Below are 7,713 nucleotides of genomic sequence, written 5' to 3' on the forward strand. Positions count from 1 at the left end.
CAAACGGTTTCTTGTGCAATCTTTAGCTCTTGGGCAATCGGAACAGTGCTTACATGACGGTCGGACTCGACAATATCCATGATTTTATCGATATTTTCGACAATTGGCCTTCCAGTGCGTGGTGCATCTTTGACATCGAAATTACCGGAACGGAATCGACGAAACCAAAATTGCGCGTGATTGGCTGTTACAGTATCAGGACCATAAACACTATTCACATTTTCAGCCGCCTGGCTTGCGTTTTCGCCTTTATCGAAGAAAAACTGTAAAATATAGCGTATTTTCTCTTTGCTAGTGTCCATCTTTGACGCGCGCTTAAACAAAACTGAGTCAACTAATCACAAAATTGTCAGAAAAGTTTTTTTAGTACGAAATCTCATCTTTCTAACGCCATCTAGTGGAACCCGATCGGACTTATACAACGCGAGATGCAGATAACTAAAGCCATCTATTGGAAAAATAATGGATTTCTTTTTACTACACCTGATATATATAATTAAGGTTCTTCATTTCTCACATATTTTTCACATCGTTTATCTCTTTTTCATGATGTTAAAAGTCAGAAAGTGCATGTCACAAATTCTTGCAAAATACGTTAAAATAAACAAGTATAATATACATAAAGCGACACTTGCAATCGATGAAGCGAATCTTCACAATAGCCCAAAGATTTCCTTTTTACTCTAAATATTAATAATTTGCTATAAATTAACGTCACAATTAACATTAATGACTTTCTCACTTTTAGTATATCATTTATAGATTAAATTAGGCATTAAGCCGTGCTAAGACTGTAAGGAATTATTTAATATATTTGTAAATACAAATACACAATTTTTATATTATAACTTTTAAAATTTAAAGATTATTTCTTGAATAAAAGGATTATCTTGGATACAATCTGTTTTAATATCTATGCTGATTATCGCCTCGTTGCACCGATGTACTGATCTAGGTATGTTCTAATATTCATTCTCACAAGCAAACCTACTTTTGTGTCAATCGCCGATTTTATTTAAACTCAGTACACTTGTAGAGTAGTAAAAAATAATAGACACGTATTTTTTTATATCGGCAATGGTGCAATTTTAAGGATGAAAACACCCTCTGAAAGCTAATTTAACATATTTGGTTTTGAGCGACTACCTTCGAAACCATGAGAGACAAAAAAAATGTTTCAAATAAAAGTTTAATGGTAATTAACGTTCTTAAAGATAGTATAATCAAATTTTGCATTAATTTGATATTTGCAAAATACCCCCACCACCATCAACTAATTTTGCAAAATTAAAAAATTTTTAGGATAAAAATTAAAGAATATTTCACGCCAAATTCAACCATGTATAACAAAGTTGGTTTCCGAAATGCCATTTTTGGAAAATAATCCGTAAACAACTCGCTATGGTGGTATTTTGCAAAATATCAAATTGTTACAAAATTTGATTATACCATTTTCAAGAACGTTAATTACCATTAAAGTTACCTCAAACAATTTTTTATCTTTCACGGTTTCGAAGATATTCCCCCAAAACCAAATGTAGCGAATTACCTTTCAGGGGACGTTTTACCCTTTAAAAGTAAGACTGTGTGACTTTTACTCACAAACTCCGCACGAACTTTTGCACTCACCCAATAAATATTATAAAATATAATAAATAGAGTTGTAAATTTTTTTGTTTGATAACGGTGGGGAAATCCATCATGGGTACCCCCGCCTCTTGGGGAGGACGGGGGTTATGCCGGACTCCTACCGGCTAAAACCCCACCGGGGTGCCTACCGCTCGGACCGAAGTGAGGGGATTCAGGGGATCTACACCTGCATTCCCTCCCCGACACCCCGGCCCCAGGGCTCTTAGGGAGCTCCCGCCCAAGTACCGCGCCCCTCTCACGGAGGGAATCAAGGGCGCGGTGTCCCGGCCGGGCAACCGGCCGGGTTGGCCTTTCGGTCTAAATTATGGAGGGAAGGGACACCCGCACTCCCTCCTCGGTCTCACTTTCCCCTTTCCTTACTGGGTAGGTAGGGCAGGGGATTGAGGCCTGGCCCCAACCAAGCCCCACTCCCCTTCTCCCTGCCATCACCGACACGCTGTGGGTAGGCGGGTTTAACCCTCCTCACCCATTCTCACCGCTTCGTCGAAGGCGGGCCCGAGGCGACCGAGGACGCCTCCGAGGGATCGGCGGCTGCTCCTCGGCCGGTGCCACCTCGGGCCCGCTCCCCACCCCTGGGGAGCGCCGCCCCTCCCCGTCGTACCCTGCGACGGAGTTTGGGTCGGCGCTCCCACTCGGCGGCCTCCTTGCGGGACATTACCTCCCGGCAAAAGGAGGCCGCCGCTCCCCATACCTCTTCGCTCCCGAACATTGCTCGCAGCAAGTGCGGGAGCAAGTTGGCCCTCTCTTGACACCCCACTGCCCGGGCGAGAACACGGCGCTGCGGTACCCACGCCTGGCATTCCGCCAGAGTGTGCTGCACCGTGTCCTCCCGCACCGGGCAGTGGTGGCATTCCGTGGTAGGCTCCCTACCAATCCGGCGCGAGTACCGACCGAAGCAACCGTGCCCGGTCAGCACCAGCACCAGATGAAAGGTGAGTCCGCGTCTCCTCCTGTTCGCCATTTCTGGCAGACAGGGGCGGACGGCTTCGGCTGTTCGGAGCCCGAATTCCTGGGGGTCTGCCAGTATGGCCGACTACCGTTCCAGGACTCGGGCTTTGGCCTGGGATCTCAGGGCCCCCAGGTTCCTGGCCGATAAACCCTCCCTCGCGGAGCTCCTTCACCCTCCAATAAAGGATGTACCTTTCATCGGCTAGGAACTCCATGCGGGAGGGGGGAGCCGGCCAGGGCCGTCGCCGCCCTATACGAAATAGTACGGTACCCCGGATCGCCCTCAAGACCACCGACCACATGGCTCCACATAGGAGCATGTTGTTGCGGTCGGAGGCCATAAGCCACCTATATGGGCGCCCCGTAGAGGGCGATCGAGAACACCACACCGATAGAGGCGGCGAGCGTGCCATCCGGGGCTCCTCTGGGTCTTCATCAGGCCTGCCAACATCAGGCCTGTTTTCCGGACCTGGGAGGCCAGGCCCTTGAAGTGGGCTCCGAAATCCCACCGGCCGCCCAGCGTCAGGCCCAGATACTTGATCGTGGGCCCGACGCGGAAACGGACTCTGTCCACCAGGACCCGGATCTCCGGTGGCGCCCCACGGCTGTCGTTGTGAAAAAAGACGGCTTCCGTCTTCTGGGGCGCCACCTTCAGACCCAGGTCCGTGATGGTACCCACCACGAAATGCAGTGCCGCCTGCGCTCGGAGGCGGGCTTCCCTCCAGCCATCCCCCTCAGCCACCACTAAAGAGTCATCTGCGTAGTAGGTGACGTGGCAGCCAGGGGGAAGGATAGAGCGAAGCACCCGATCGAACGCGATATCCCAAAGCAGGGGGCCAAGAACCGACCCCTGCGGGACATCACGCTCCATAGATAGTTGTACATTGTTTATCAATATTATGTCACAGTAGAATAACGTCAACATTTATTTTATTACATCATATGGTTACAGTTATATTACTGTTATTTTTTGTTACCACAAAGTAACAGATAATATAATTATTTCGTTACAGTGTTATATTACATAACTAAAAGACAGTTACATAAAACCAATATAAACTAAATATAACAACTGTTATATTACGTGTTACTCCCAATGTTTCGTTGCACTTATATTCTGTGTTTGTTGGGTTTTACCTAATTCAAACGATATCCTTTTCAGCCACTTATGACATGTATAGTGCTTGGCGCGATCTCTACTGTGCCACAAGCATAAGTAGCAAGATGTCTTTTTAAAGCCTGATTGTTGTCCCAATATCATCCCTAGAATTTTAATATTTCCGTAAATTTACTGCTTGTGGGCTGAGTAATTAATTAATTTTAAAAAACTAGTTTGAGATTACTGTACTCCTCTTTTAACTGCGTTGAGTGTGCTATAGGTATTGGTGCATATACGTTAGTGTTATGAAGAAGAATAGCTTTTAAACTTCATTTCGATGAATCAATGAATAGTCTCCAATTTTCGTGTTTATATATGCCCAACTTTAGTTCATTCATCAATCTATCAACATTGTTATTGGGTGTGTGAATATGACTCCGCCCTTTCCCAACAGATGTTGCTTTTAGTATTGTTAACGTGTACTAATAACTGGCAACACTTGTATTCGATAGTATTTCATGTCAACTTTCAAACGCACTACGTGAAATTTGGTTTAAGTGTAAGCAACAAGTATTTTACCCTACTTGGAAATGTTGATTTTCGTTCCAAACAAACATCATTTGCGGGAAGTATTAATGCACTATTTTATTGCAAAGAAAAGTGCAGCGGAAACTTATCGTTTGCTTATGGAGATTTACGGTGATCATGCTCCATCTAATACAACTTGTAAGGAATGGTTTCGAAGATTTCAAAATAATGATTTTGGAAGAGAAGAATGTCCTCAATCATCCCATGATTGAGGACACTCTTCTCTTCGTGGGCTCTTCACTACTTGGTAAGTACTCTTCATTTTCGTAGTCGCTTTCATTACATCGTCATTGCTATCATCACAATCACCGACATCGCTAATACCGCAATCATTAGCTACATCGTTATCATCATCATTTGCATCGCCTTCACCACTATTATCATTACCCACATAATCATTATCATAGTCATTTTCAACTACATTGCTACCCTCAATATCAATCGACTTTTTCAACGGGTTTTGTTACTGATGAAACATTAGCATATACAATTTTGTGTTTGCTCATAGCGCTGAATCCTTTGATTTCTGTCATATAGAAATGGCAATCTATTTTTTTATATGGTTTAGTCTATAGCATTGGCACGGAAAACTTCAAGTGCTTATTCTCTTTTTTGTCTTTATCCCAAGTATTCAACATTTTACGGCAAATGTCGTAAATTTTATGGAGAACCCATTTTTCTCTTAGATTTTTAACTTCTCTTTCAAAGCATTCCTTATAAATTTTTTTCAAATTATCGTTGAATGATCGACGAGTTTTTAAGGGAATGAATTTGCCGCAAAAATAGCAAAACATATCAGTGTTTTTGCTGCAATCATGAACTCCCGAAGAAATTGAAGGTTTGATAATTAAGTTTTCAAAATCCATGTGTTGAAAGAAAACCCATACGTTAGGGATCCTGGTCCGATCGCAAGTGAGTCCGCCGTCCTGGAGGAGATAACCCTTATACTTCTCCAAGGTTGGACGGCTTTCCGACTTTGACAAGGACAATGTCAACTCGTTATCGAACACACTACGGCTTCATCCTTATTCCTTAATACCCTCCTACAAGGTAGCACGCCATTCCATTCTATTTCTGAAAGCATTTTTCTGGGAATTGAATGTACTTGGTTTCTCTTACGTATGTGAGGATTATTTTTCGAAAAAGACCTATAGCTGTTTATCTTGTTTAAAATATTTACATATATATATATACAAAAGTTGTGTCGTTTTTATATTTTCTTAGGATAGAGAGATAAACCTCTAACGATAGCATACAGTTTCTGAAAGTGCCTCTGTGAGGCGATTAGATATACTTTGTTATATTGGCTTATTGTTATGTTAGATTAGATATACCGCTACACGCGTAGGAAAATTTTCCGTTAAGTTTACACTAAAAGAAACTAAAAGAAACGTTAAACTAAAAGAAACGTTAGGGCTTTACTATAAGGAGATTATTACCGATAATTTTTCCATCTTTACTTTTCGAAAATACGGTTTAGAGAAAATTTTAAAAGCGTAGAAAATAGAGTAGAGGAAAAACTGATGAAGGCACAGTCTTTCGCCTTTTCGTTCACATCCTCCGCAACAGCAGTCGCGTATTGTGGCACGTGTTTAAGTAATATCGAAGAAAGTGTTGAGAAGATGTTGTCGCTAATTGAAACCGTATGCGCCTCTATTATCGTGGCGTCGACTATAAATCCTCTCATCGCGAGAGATTTGCGCAAACTCGTGGCTAATAACGATGAATGTAATTATTTAACGTTTTATAGTTTCGCGGCCTCATGCAGTAGTACTCTGTTGGGAATGCTATTTGCATGTGGGCATTTTAAAAGTGATCAGCGACTGTGTGAAATTGCTGTGGATATTGTGGAAGCTCGAAGATTGTTCGGAGAAAATGAACCGAACATCGGTAACCATGTCCGTGACAAGTTCCTTACTTCAACGTAAGTCTTTTATCATTCATTCCTAAAGTAATATAAGAAATAATTTTATAATGCCGTGGGTTTCCCCATTAATCTTTATCTTTTCTCTCGTTCAGTCTTTCTCAATGTTTCTTTCGAAAGCGAAGAGCGTCGAAAGAGCTTTTCCCTGAACAGACAGTCCCACCGCCCGCATTACGACATTTCAACAGCGAAGAAGTTGAAGAAACGTTGAGGAATGACGCAGCCCACAGTTCATCAGCAGCCTATAATTACACAACCTGTGAGGAGATGCATGATATTGCGGAAGCATCGGCTGAAGAGATACAGCACAGCCGTTTCCATGTCAAGCCCTTCGACATTCGTTTCTTGCTCGAAAGCTATCACGTAGGTAGAGTGATATTAAACTCGTAATTCATTTCTACGCGTCACGCATAAAATTTAAGAAAATTTAAAATTAAATTTTTACACTGCAACAGGGTGGCGGGTACGAACAGTCAGATTTCCATGAGGTAGACAAACACGACGAAAAAGAAGAGGACGTTGTAGGAGAAGGAGGGAACAATCGAACGTACCGGAAGCGTCCCTAATTAGAGCTAATATTAGTGAGAACGACTATAAATTTATTCAAATTTATGGTGAAAGGATGCGTAAATTTAGAAAATTTAATGTTCTGGGTGGGGAAGAGTGCATCAAAATTAGGCCTCCCTCCGACGATAACGATATCGTGCATTACCTCGAAAATGCTTTCCGCGAAATCTATGCATACGCGGCTAACTCGGCCGGCCTAAACGACTACGTCGGGTTATCGTTTGCTTCAGCAGACTTAACTCGGCGACCTGCAGGTTTATCGCCCAGCATGTGACTTGAGCCATAGAGATATCTGGAATCTCGTGAGCTCGCTAGTTCAAAGTGCTGGAGGTCACGATATACTGGAGCATTTTACTGTTAATGTTTTCAATGTCGCGTTACCTTCGGGACAAGGCGCAAAAGCGAACAAATTAACGCATGAAGGGGTTGTGAAACGTTCGATCCCTATTATAATACAGATAATCTATGTTTCCCGCGCTCGCTTGTAGTTGCAATGATTTATAGTGAACGCGGGAATGTCCGCACTGGGAAGCTTCACGCAAAATGAAATGCTGTGAGAAAACAGAATTCTATGATGCAGCGAGAGCTAGCACTCTAACTCACGCGGAAAGCTGGTGTTTACCGGTCTATACCCGATGAAGGATGTAACATTCCAGAATTCGAGCGTTTCCAACTCCATGTCGCCAAGTACGATACTGTTTATAATTTTAGCTCTTTTGCTCGTGGTACGCCTCCGTTATACGATGGCAGCGGGGTGCGCGTCTCTCTAGGTCGCGCGGTTAGACATAAACTAAATATTATGTATTACGTGCGCAGTCGTCACTTTAATCCAATATTGAATTTAAGAGCTGCTAGTGGAAGCGGGGGTTATTGCGTTCGTTGCAACCGCCTATTATATAAGCCTGGTGTATAAGCCTGAAAGGGGGCATCGGTGTTC

This window comes from Harpegnathos saltator, unplaced genomic scaffold, assembly GCF_003227715.2.
Source record: "Harpegnathos saltator strain DR-91 unplaced genomic scaffold, Hsal_v8.6 scaffold178, whole genome shotgun sequence".
NCBI lineage: Eukaryota > Metazoa > Arthropoda > Insecta > Hymenoptera > Formicidae > Harpegnathos > Harpegnathos saltator.